We start from the raw sequence: 11,933 nt of genomic DNA on the forward strand, positions 1-11,933 counted from the left end.
AAAGTGGTGGAGGTTGGTACAATTATAACATTTAAGAGGCAATTGATCAAGAAACGAATAAGAAAGATTTAGAGTGTTGTGTGTCTAATGCTGGCAAATGGTACTAAATAAGATTGGAATATTTGGTCGGTGCAGATGAGCTGGACTGAATGGTCTGTTTCCGTGCTGTAAGACACTATGATTCCATCGGGCCTTCATTCTAGCAAGGATGAACTGAAACATCTGAGAAAAGCTTCTAAAAAAATTGCATTTTTTTCAGTTTAGGGCTTCAAAACGACTCACAATTTATCCAGTGTAGTCTTCGCATTCTCTTGTAAAAATGCGGTGAAGCATCCTAATGATTATACCCTTTGCATAAAAGAGCAAGATTCGATAAGCTTTTCTAACTCTTGGCTGTATCTGCTGACTAGGCTTATGTGGCTCATGTACTGTACCAATGAGTTTTGCGATATTCTCTCCATTTAAGTAGGTTACTGTTTTTTACCTGTTCAACACAGCACTGACTTGCCTTAACCCACATTGTACTGTTTTGCTCACTATTTTCTCCTCTCCGTATCCCATTGCAGATGTTCAGTTAAATGACTATCTTGGTGAATGAGCTAATTGAGCTCCAAGAAGCAGTCCTCTCATCCAAGTCGTTGGTATAGATTGTAAATAGTTCATAATCTCACACTGATCCGTGAGGAACTCCATCCAGTTACAACTTTGCCACCTGAATATAACCATTTATTCCGAATATTTATTCCCTGATAGTTAACCGGATTTCCCCTGTTGCTGGGCAGAAGGCTAGAAAGGTTGGATGGCCTGATCCTACACTGTGTAATGTATTTAGCGGCTGAATGACGTCAATCTATTCCTGCATAAATCCTTAGAGCGAAGAATGGTCTCCCCCTGTCTCATTATAACGATGTAAAAACAATGACTGCAGATGCTGGAAACCAGCTTCTGGATTAGTGGTGCTGGAAGAGCACAGCAGTTCCGGCAGCATCCAAGGAGCAGCGAAATCGACGTTTCGGGCAAAAACACTTCATCAGAAATAAAGCGATGCTGACTGGCTGAATGGGATCTTTCTTTACCTCTGTAACATTACTGAGTGCTTGAGTTAACAACACATGTGTTAGGTCCAGCAGCTGGCCATTCAATCCCTCGAGCTTGCTGCACCATTCAGAATGTGCATTGTTGATGTGATAGTGACTAAACATCCCTTTTCTGTGTGTTCCCAATAAACATGGATTCTCTTGTTCATCAAAGTTCTATGGAACTCAGCCTTGAGTGTTTTCTGTAATCCAGTCTTCACTGCTCCCTCGGGATGAGAACACCTCAGATTACACAACCCTAAAGAGAAAGGAGCATCCCTTTTCAGTCTGAAATGGAAAGTCCTTATTCTCAAACTGTGTTCCCATCAAACCAATCACCACTCTTTTGATATATAAGGAGTCGACAATAAGGAACATATATACCCCACTCAGTCCCTCGAACCTGTCCATATTCCCATTAACAATCCTAAATCAAATACTTTCCAAATTCAGCCTCCACTGAAATCGTGGAAAGACAATTCCAGGCAGCACAAGATCATATGAGCATGAGACACTGGAGCAGAATTAGGCCATTCAGCCCATCTGGTATGCCACGACATTTGATCACGGCTAAAATATTTATAAAACACATTCTCCTGCCTTCTCCAACTGACCATTGATAACTTATTAATAAAAAAAATGCATATATCCCTGTATTTAAGACCGTGTGTGCCTATATGTGGGGGTACATTCGTGTGTTTGTGTGCAAATATCGGTAGCTGTGTGCATATCTCTGTCTGTGTTATGTATGTTCGTGTCAGTATCTAAGTTTGTGTGTAGCTCTGTCTGCATCGCTGTGCAATGCTGTTTTTGAAGTAAATACATTGAAACTGTAATCAAAGTCTCACTCGTCCTCCCTCTCTGTCTGTCCCCATGGCTCATCGGGTTCATAGAATCGCTACAGTTGGGAAACAGGCCCTTCGGCACAACAGGTTCACACTGACCCGTCGAAGAGTAACCCACTCAGACCCGTTCAAATACTATACTACGTTTACCAATGACTAATGCCCCTAATCTACACATCCATTATGGGCAATGGGCAATTAAGCATGGCTAATTCACCTAACATTCAAACATTTGGACTGTGGGTGGAAACCGGAGCACCTGGTGGAAACCCAGGCAGACCCGGGGAGAGTCGCCAAACTCCACATAGACGGTCGGCTGAGGGTGGAATCGAGCCCGGGTGTCTGGTGCTGCGAGGCCGCAGTGCTGAACAGAGTTTTGAAATTAGATTCTTAGAATACTACCTTTTGTTCGCCAAGCTGGGAATTTGTATTGCAGACGTTTCGTCCCCTGTCTAGGTGACATCCTTCGTGCTTGGGAGCCTCCTGTGAAGCGCTTCGGGTGATCTTTTCTTTGGCATTTGTAGTGTTTTGAATCTGCTGCTCCCGGTTGTCAGTTCCAGCTGTCCGTTGCAGTGGTCGGTATATTCGTTCCAGGGCGATGTGCTTATTGATTGAATCTGTGGATGAGTGCCATCCCTCTAGGAATTCCCTGGCTGTTCTCTGTGTGGCTTGTCCTATAATAGTAGTGTTGTCCCAGTCGAACTCATGTTGCTTGTCATCTGCGTATGTGGCTACTAAGGATAGCTGGTCGTGTCGTTTCGTGGCTAGTTGGTGTTCATGGATGCGGATCATTAGCTATCTTCCTGTTTGTCCTATGTAGTGTTTTGTACAGTCCTTGCATGTGATTTTGCACAGTACATTGGTTTTGCTCATGCTGGGTATCGTGTCCTTCGTCCTGGTGAGTTGTTGTCTGAGAGTGGCTGTTGGTTTGTGTGCTGTTATGAGTCCTAGAAGTCTGGCTGTCAGTTTGGAAATGTTCTTGATGTATGGTAGTGTGGCTAGTCATTTGGGTTGCGGCATGTCCTCGTTCTGTTGTCTTTCCTTTAGGCATCTGTTGATGAAATTGCGCGGGTAACCGTTTTTGTCGAATACATAGTATAGGTATTCTTATTCCTCTTTTTCTAAACGTCTGCAACACAAATTCCCAGCTCGGCGAACAAAACCACAACAAAGAGCACCCGAGCTACAAATCTTCTCACAAACTTTGAACTACGTTCTGCTGGCCTCCTCACACCACTGTATCAATGGCAGAGTTTTTTTTTTACTCTCTGGGAGGATAACAAATCATTAACTGTGAATCTCTCGCATTGCACAGCTGTTTGGTTTTTCAAACAATATCTTTGGTAGCACAGAGCAATTTTCTCTAATACTGAGCGATGTTGTTCCTGTGATATTAGCACGACAACTGGGCCTTTTTTCTGGACTATCCAGTACTTTATCACATAATCTTTAAGCATTGCAGTTCACAGAATGAGAAATAAATTAATCTCATCTCCTGACAAAATGGTTCGCTCAGAGGTTAGCATTTCCATTCTGAAAGCTCAAGTATATTTGCAACACACTATCTCACAGCAGTGTGTGTGTGTGTGTGTGTGTGTGTGTGTGTGTGTGTGTGTGTGTGTGTGTGTGTGTGTGTGTGTGTGTGTGTGTGTGTGTGTGTGTGTGTGTGTGTGTGTGTTGATGGTCCTGTCAGTTTCGATGGTGCTGTGAGCTGCTGCCCTCTCTCCCACCCAGACTGAATTCACGAAGGTTATCACCCTCTGCCGCTGTCACTGCAGTAGGATAGGGAGGACAGGTAAGGGAGAGATTGTGCTTTTTTAAGCACTACAGAGATTGTCAGACCTGTACCTACATATAGATGTTGACAGAGTCAAACACAGATATACAGGTACGGGGGGTGGGGATCGAGACGGATATCTGGCACTCCACCACCTGACCTGTCCCTTTCTGTCCTATTCCAAGCTGTCTCTCATGGAATGTGAGAAAGAGAGGGAGGGAGTGAATAATGGAGTGGATGGCTCTGCTATTGGTGGCGTGGGTGGGAGGGAGATGGTGTTGTGTTCAGAGGGAGACAGTCCACAGTGTTGGATCCATGCAGTGTTATTAGAGAGGGAGACATAGGAGAGAGAGAGAGAGAAGGAGGGAATGTGCTGATTGCAGGAGTGAGAGTGGTGGAGCATGAGCCTTGTTCGGGGGTAGGTGCTATAACAGATACACAGCGAGTGTGAGGAGCAGAGAGAATATGGTGACCCTGACAGAGCGTGGAAGGTTATTGATGTTTATCCTGTATTGCTAGATATTTCTTCAGACCGCAGATACTGCCCTGAGCTGGGTGGTGAGCTCAGACCATGATCGATATGTCTGGTGGTGTGGCCCTCTCTGGGAAGAGATTGTCCCCCTCTGTACTAGCCCATCCACCAGGACCACTGTGCCCCTGTCGACAAACCGTCGTATGATTGTACCTTATTTGCCATGCTCAGTGTAAACTGGGCAGGTCAGCTCCACACTGAGAAAGCGCAACTGTGTGCCCATTGGCACTTTAAATATGGTACCAGTACCAGGGATCACGGAGTATCCAGGGGCATCCGAGCAATAGTGAGTAACTCCAGCCATGATGGGTGGGAGTATCGTGCTGGTATTGAATGAGAGCGATACGATGTGGGTAGTTAATGAGGTGAGTTCGAAAAGACAGCACCAGGAAACTAGCTCAGCCTTGTGCAGACGATCACTCTGTCACACTCAATGTAAATGTCACTGAGACAAATTATTGTTAGATTCAGCCCAATGAGTCGAAGACTCTGCTGACTCCATTCTCAGTTACATTGCCACAGCTGCTTGTCCAATGCATTCCATCATAGAGAAGGAGCTAAACGTGATCTACCCTTGGGAAGTAAGGCAGTGCGTAGGGGGTGGTTGAGATATCAATGGGGGAGCACTTTGTGGCAAGTCATCAAAATTCTATTAGTTTAAAAATAGAGATGGAAAATGATGAACCAGGTCTAAAACTTGAAGTTCTAAATTGTTGAAAAGCCAATTTTGAAGATATTAATCAAGAAATTTGCAAGGTTGATTAGCATAGATATTGGCAGATAAAGGGCCAGCTGAGAAGTGGAAAGCCTTCAAAAATGAGATGTCAAGAGCACAGAGAGGGTGAAGGGTAAGGCTGGTAGGTATAAGGAATGTTGGAAGATTGGAGAAATTGAGGGACTGGTCACGGATAAAAAGGAAACATATTTCAGATGTAGATAGCAGAAAATGAGTTTTTTCTAATTCATTCATGGAATGAGGGCGTCGCTGGCTAGGCCAGCATCTATTTCCCATCCATAATTGCCCAAAAAGCAGTTAAGAGTCAACCATATTGCTATGGGTCTGGAGTCACATGCAGGCCAGACCAGTTAAGGATGGCAGATTGCTTCCTTCAACGACGTTAGTGAACCAGATGTACTTTGCCGACAATCGAAGTTGTCATCATTAGCTTCTTAATTCCTGAACTAAAGAGAATCACGTGAAAAGTCTGAAGGCAACGGGAGTATGCTTAAGAGGGAAATCGGGAGTGGAAAAAGGGGACATGTGTTAGCTTTGGCAAATAGGGTTAAGGAGAATCCAAAGCAATTCTGCAAATATATTAAGGATAAAAGTGTAACTAGGGAGAGAATAGGGTCCCTTAAAGATTAGAAAGGCCGCAGATGTGCAGAACTGCAAGAGATAGGGGTGGTACTGAACGAATGTTTCATATCAGTATTTGCTGTGCAGGATATGCAATCAAGAGAATCTGGGAAAGAAGTACTGATATCTTATAAAATGCCTGTATTACAGAGAAGATGCTGGAGGTCTTAAACTGTTCAACTGTGGATAAATGTCCAGGACATTATTAGATGTATGCTAGAACTTTGTGGGAAGCTGGAGAAGTGATTGCTGGGCCCCTTGCGGAGATATTTGTATCATCGATAGCTGCAGGTGAGGTGCCAGAAGACTAGAGATTGCCTAACGTGATGCCACTAATTAAAGGATTTAAGAAGGGTGATAGGGAAAAGCCAGTGATCCTGACGTCAGTGGTGGGTAAATTGTTGGATGGGATTATGAGACACTGGATCTGCACGTATTTTGAAAGACAACAACTGATTAGGGATCTTCAACATGGCTTGTGCAAGTGACATTGTGTGTCATTTACTTGTCTGAGTTTTTTTGAAGAAGTGACTAAAAAGATTAATTGAGGCAGAAAGGCTTACATTATCGATATGAACTTTGGTGAGGCGTTTAACAATGTTGTGCATGGGCATCTGATTAACAAAGTTGGTTCTTATGAAATACATGGAGAACTAGCCATTTTGAAAAAAATGACTCAAAAGTAGGGGACAGTGGGCAGTGGTGGATGGTTGCAATATACTGGCAAAGATTTGCAATGCTTCTTATGCTGGGCAGATAGTCCAGTTTGGGGAGTAATCCACGAGCACGGTCTGCCCAACTCTCCATCTTAGCTGTTACCTTATGCAAGTTTATGGTCGCTGGGCTGGTTCTGTGAGGCAGATTCAGACATTGAGGCAATGGACCATTCCAGCTGATCTGGCATTGTCTTTATTCAATGTTTGCATTCTTGTGATTTGACCCATCATTTTCTCCATTCTCCAGTTACTTCCTCTCCCCTGTATCCTGATCCATATTTTCACGAAGTTATCAGGTAATTAATTGTTTGTTTGTTTTTTTTTCTGTATCTTTTCCTGGCCTTAGTTTTTGGCTCCCTCGTGTATCGCTGCTGGTATTGTGTAGCTCATAAATAATAAAATGGTGTGTCTAGGGCTGTTGTTCACTTCCTGGTGTGTCCCATGTGGTTCTCCATGTCGGGCAGGGGTATTCCAGTAGTTTTGACTCACGCCTTTGAAACTTGGTCTGTGCCTGTCCACTGAACACTTGTGTTTGTCCCTCTCAGCTGATCGTGCGGTCAGTAACACAAGGAAGTCCCTGGAATGTTATTGTAAAGGAGCAGACATCGAACGTGTAGCTGAGAGACTTTTGACTGGCTCCTGTTATTGAAAAGTTAGTGGAGCTGCTGGGGATGGGTTGCTGGAGATTGTGTTGTGAGCGACCTCAGACATTCAGGGAGAGCTGAGGATTTGGTGACTCAACTCGGGATGGAGCATGGGGACTGTAGTTACAGCATCTGGGTCTGTAACATGAACAACGAATGGAGCAGAGGCTGCAGAGAGGGGAAGCTCTGAAACCACAAAGTGAGTGTGTGTGTGTGGGGGTGGGGGGGTGGGAAGGGATCTGCCAAATCTGTCTGTGTCTTAGCCTGTACAAGCACACACTCTCACGTTACGCTTTACATGCACTAATGCGCCATCTCCCTATCTGCTCCACACACGCACTCACACTCCCCCTGTCTCATATATGCACACGCACACTTTGCTCTGTTACATGCATGCCTACACCCACTCTGTTTCCCTCCTGCACTCACACACGCACGTTCCCTCAGTCTCTCTCACTTACACACAATCTCTCTCTTTCTCTCTTTCACGCAGCATACCCCCTCAAACACACGTACACGCACACACACACACACGTATGCATGTATACATCTGTGGCGTGAATTTGCATTTACATACTTGTATTTGCAGATACACTTTATTTTGCTCGAAAAACATAGAATTTGGAGACAGTCTGTCAATGCTGTACTTTATAAACTCCTACTTTGGGAACAAATCCATTCTGACTCCAGATGAAGACACAAACAGACGCTAAACAAGACCTCACGCCTGAAGTACATTGTCTAACCAAAGGGGTCACCTACTTTACATCGATAATGGCTGAAGGTATCTCTCGGCAGTGACTTGAACGAAACTCAACGATTTGCATATTAATAAATCAAAATCTGCACCCCCATACTAAGTGATTACAGCTTTAAGAGCCGTCTCAGGTTCGTACCATTCATGCACATGAGTTGTACAATCCTTTGATCTTTTCCTTATAGCTTTTGTTTCTTACGTCTTCCTCTCTCTCTAATACTTGATGAACAAGCAACGCAATGGAAGCTTGTGTTTTCAAATAAACCTGTTGGAATCTATTGTTGTGTGACTTTTGACTTTAGAACATAGAACATAGAACAGTACAGCATAGAACAGGCCCTTCAGCCCACCATGTTGTGCCGACCATTGATCCTCATGTATACACCCTCAAATTTCTGTGACTTCGTCCGATCCTGTCCAAAACCTGTGGCTCCATATCGTAGCTTTTTATTACTTAGCTAATCATCTCTCTTAGCAAATAAATTTTTCCTTTACCCATGTGGTCTTGTCTTGCATATTAATCTTTTGTGAGACAGAATACGCACTGTTGTCTGGAAATCCAAGTTTCATACATCTATATGATCCCCATTATCCACATTGTTTGTCACTTTTTAAAAGAAAGGTAGTCAAATCATTAAAACAATATTTATCTTTCATAAAACTATGTTGAATGCTGGATTGTGGATTGACTTTGATAATCTCGTGTTATTAATTCCTTCATAACGGATTCTAACAATTTGTCTTTAATTCCAATATATTTCTCATTACTTTTTATTCCCTAGTGAAGCTGGTTATTTAAAGTTATTCTCTTCCTATAACCACTACTTTCCCTTTCACAATTCCTGTGTAACAGGCACAAGGCTGTAAAAGATCTGCTCCAATTGCTGTGTAAGAGGCATGAGAGGCTGATTGGACTCATTCTGTTCCTTCTTTACACGTTCGCTGGGCTGAAAGTCCTTCTGGTGTTCCCACATTATAGTCTCGACGGGCTGAATGTCCTCCTGAAGTTCCTACATTATAATCTCGATGGCTTGCATGTCCTGCTCCTGTTCCTGTCCAAGCCGCTCAGGATCTCAATGTCCTCATCCTGTTGCTCAATGACAGGTTTGGGGAATTATGAAATCCCCCTGCTCAAATGTCACTTTTCAAGGGCTGAAATATGCAGACAAGTTGTGTTGCCCCCACTGGGTAACTCAGTGGTTAGCACTGCCGCTTTACAGCACCAAAGATTCGTGTTCAATTCCAGTCTCCCATTTGCTCCCATAGTCCCAAGATGCGCAGGTTCGGTGGATTTGCCACGCTAAATTCTCCAAAACGTCCGGGGATGTGATGGCTAGGCACATCAGTCATGAAAAGTGCCACGTTATAAAGATTGGGTGGGGTGGGTGGTGTTGATTGGATGGGATGATCTTCGGAGGATCAGTGTGTTTTCGATCGGTCAAATGGCCTGCTTCCACACTGCAGGGATTCTATGATTAACACGTTCGTTGCAGAAATAAATTGAGGAAACAATCTTTGAGTTAATTCCAATATCCTTTCCTCAGTGAGGAGATTACATCTGTACACACTACTCCAGATGTGATATCACTAACTTGCTGTGGAGCAGCAGCAACACTTCACCAGCTTGCTGTAAGGTTACCGCCTAGGTTAGAGCAGTCTTAGCTCTCTGGGGGAATACGCAGCATTCCTGAAAGATGATTGTCCTTCTTTACTCCAACAGCACAACTGAAGATCTGGTGATAATGTTACAATAACTCTTTAGAAGAACGGGTAAGATGTGGTGAGATAATATCAATGTGAGATATGCCTCACCAAACATCTCACCTGAATCTGCCATTAACCTCGCCATATAATCTGTTAAAGTGGAGCTTAGAAACGGCAAGGAGAAGCTAACATTAATGAGTTATATATCGGCGTCACAATTGTGATACAAATGTTGGGTATGGTCCAAAACAGGACTTTAGATATACAAGTTTGTGGGTACTGCAGTAATAATGGACAGCTTCAAGTTACATCTAAACAAAGTTAAACCAAGTGAATGTTAATACTGGGAAAATGGATTTCATGAGCGTCTATGAGGTGGTTTGCTTTGACGATATGTTGACCACGTAGCGAGAGATCAGGCTGTTTTGGAATTGATGATGTGTGATCAGAAGAGCTAATTGACAACTCGGATGCAAAGGAGCTTTTGGGAATAGTGATCTTAATATTTTCAATTTAAATGACATCTGAATACAAAGCAGTTTTTTTTCATTGAAATGGTCTGTCAGGATATTCTCGAGATTAATCTCTCTGATGGCAAGATAGCCTGATACGGGAACTCCGCCTGTATTCCAGAGTGTTTCAGAAAATGAGAGGTGATCAAAATAAAACTTTAAAAAAAAAAAATCACACAGAGGACAGTAACGAAAATGGGCATTGGCAAGTGTGAGCAAGATTAGCGAGAAACCCAAGATATTCCACAATGACATCAAACAAATCAGAATAACCAGGGCATAATTAGGGATTTCTTCGAGAATGTAGCCAGTAAAGTGGATAATGGGGATCCAGCAAATGCAGTATATCAAAACTTTGTCAAGGTGCCACATAAAGAACTGATCTAGAAAGGTTAGATACCAGGGTGTTACGGGTAGAGTATTGAATTGGATATAGGATTGGCTGACTGACAGAAAGCAGAGCATCAGGAGAAATGATCTTTCTCTGGTGAACTGAAACGAGTTAGGTGCTTCAGGGCTCAGTTCTCAGACCTCAACTGTTTACAACCTATCCAAATGACCTGGAAAGGAAGACAGAGAGTAGCAACTAAATTCACAGATTGTCCGCAATTAGATGTTAAAACAGGCTGATGAGGACTTAAAGAGTTTAAAACTGAATATTGATAAGCGTGGAAAATGGGGCAGATTGCTACATCTTGCAGGTGGTGTTTAATGTGGATAAATGCAAAGTTGAAAATCCTACTGCCACTCCTAATTCCTATGGTCTTGTGTTATTCCTTCTGCAGTTCTTTGGATTTTATTCATCATTGGTGGCTGGGGCCACAGGAGCCGAGGGTTTTGGTTGAGGGAGATGCAGGTTGATCCGTGTGTAGGAAAGAAGACACTAATATGGTCAAAAGACTGTAGTAAGGCCTTTTTGACTAGCACAGCAGGCTTGGTAACCAGATGGGTAAAAACAATGACTGCAGATGCTAGAAACCAGATTCTGGATTCGTGGTGATGGAAGAGCACAGCAGTTCAGTCAGCATCCAAAGAGCTACGAAATCGGGCAAAAGCCCTTCACCAGTAATAAAGGCAGTGAGCCCCTAAAGCGTGGAGAGATAAGCTAGAGGAGGGTGGGGGTGAGGAGAAAGTAGCATAGAGTACAATGGGTGAATGGGGGAGGGGATGAAAGAGATAGGTCAGGGAGGAGAGGGTGGAGTGGATAGGTGGAAAAAGGAGATAGGCAGGTAGGACAAGTCGGGACAAGTCATGGGGACAGTGCTGAATTGGACGTTTGGAAATAGGGTGAGGTGGGGGAAGGCGAAATGAGGAAACTGTTGAAATCCACATTGATGCCCTGGGGTTGATGTGTTCCGAGGTGGAAGATGAGGCGTTCTTCCTCCAGGCGTCTGGTGGTGAGGGAGCGGCGGTGAAGGAGGCTCAGAACCTCCATGTCCTCGGCAGAGTGGGAGTGGGAGTTGAAAAATTGGGTCACGGGGCGGTGTGGTTGATTGGTGTGGGCATCCCGGAGATGTTCCCTAAAGCGCTCTGCTAGGAGGCGCCCAGTCTCCCCAATGTAGAGGAGACCGCATCGGGAGCAACTGATACAATAAATGATATTAGTGGATGTGCAAGTAAAACTTTGATGGATGTGGAAGGCTCCTTTAGGGCCTTGAATAGAGGTGATGGAGGAAGTGTGGGCGCAGGTTTTACAGTTCCTGCGGTGGCAGGGGAAAGTGCTAGGATGGGAGGGTAGGTTGTAGAGGGGCGTGGACTTGACCAGTTAGTCACGGAGGGAACGGTCTTTGCGGAAGGCAGAAAATGGTGGGGAGGGAAATATAGTCCTAGTGGTGGTGTCTGATTGGTGGTGGGGTCTGATTGGTGGTGGCGGAAATGTCGGCAGATGATTTGGTTTATGCGAAGGTTGGTAGGGTGGAAGGTGAGCACCAGGGGCATTCTGTCCTTGTTACGGTTGAAGGGGTGTGGTCTGAGGGCGGAGGTGCGGGATGTGGATGAGATGCGTTGGAGGGC

This window comes from Chiloscyllium plagiosum, unplaced genomic scaffold (genome assembly GCF_037043375.1).
Source record: "Chiloscyllium plagiosum isolate Xiang-an unplaced genomic scaffold, Cpla_swu_hap1 HiC_scaffold_31, whole genome shotgun sequence".
Lineage (NCBI taxonomy): Eukaryota > Metazoa > Chordata > Chondrichthyes > Orectolobiformes > Hemiscylliidae > Chiloscyllium > Chiloscyllium plagiosum.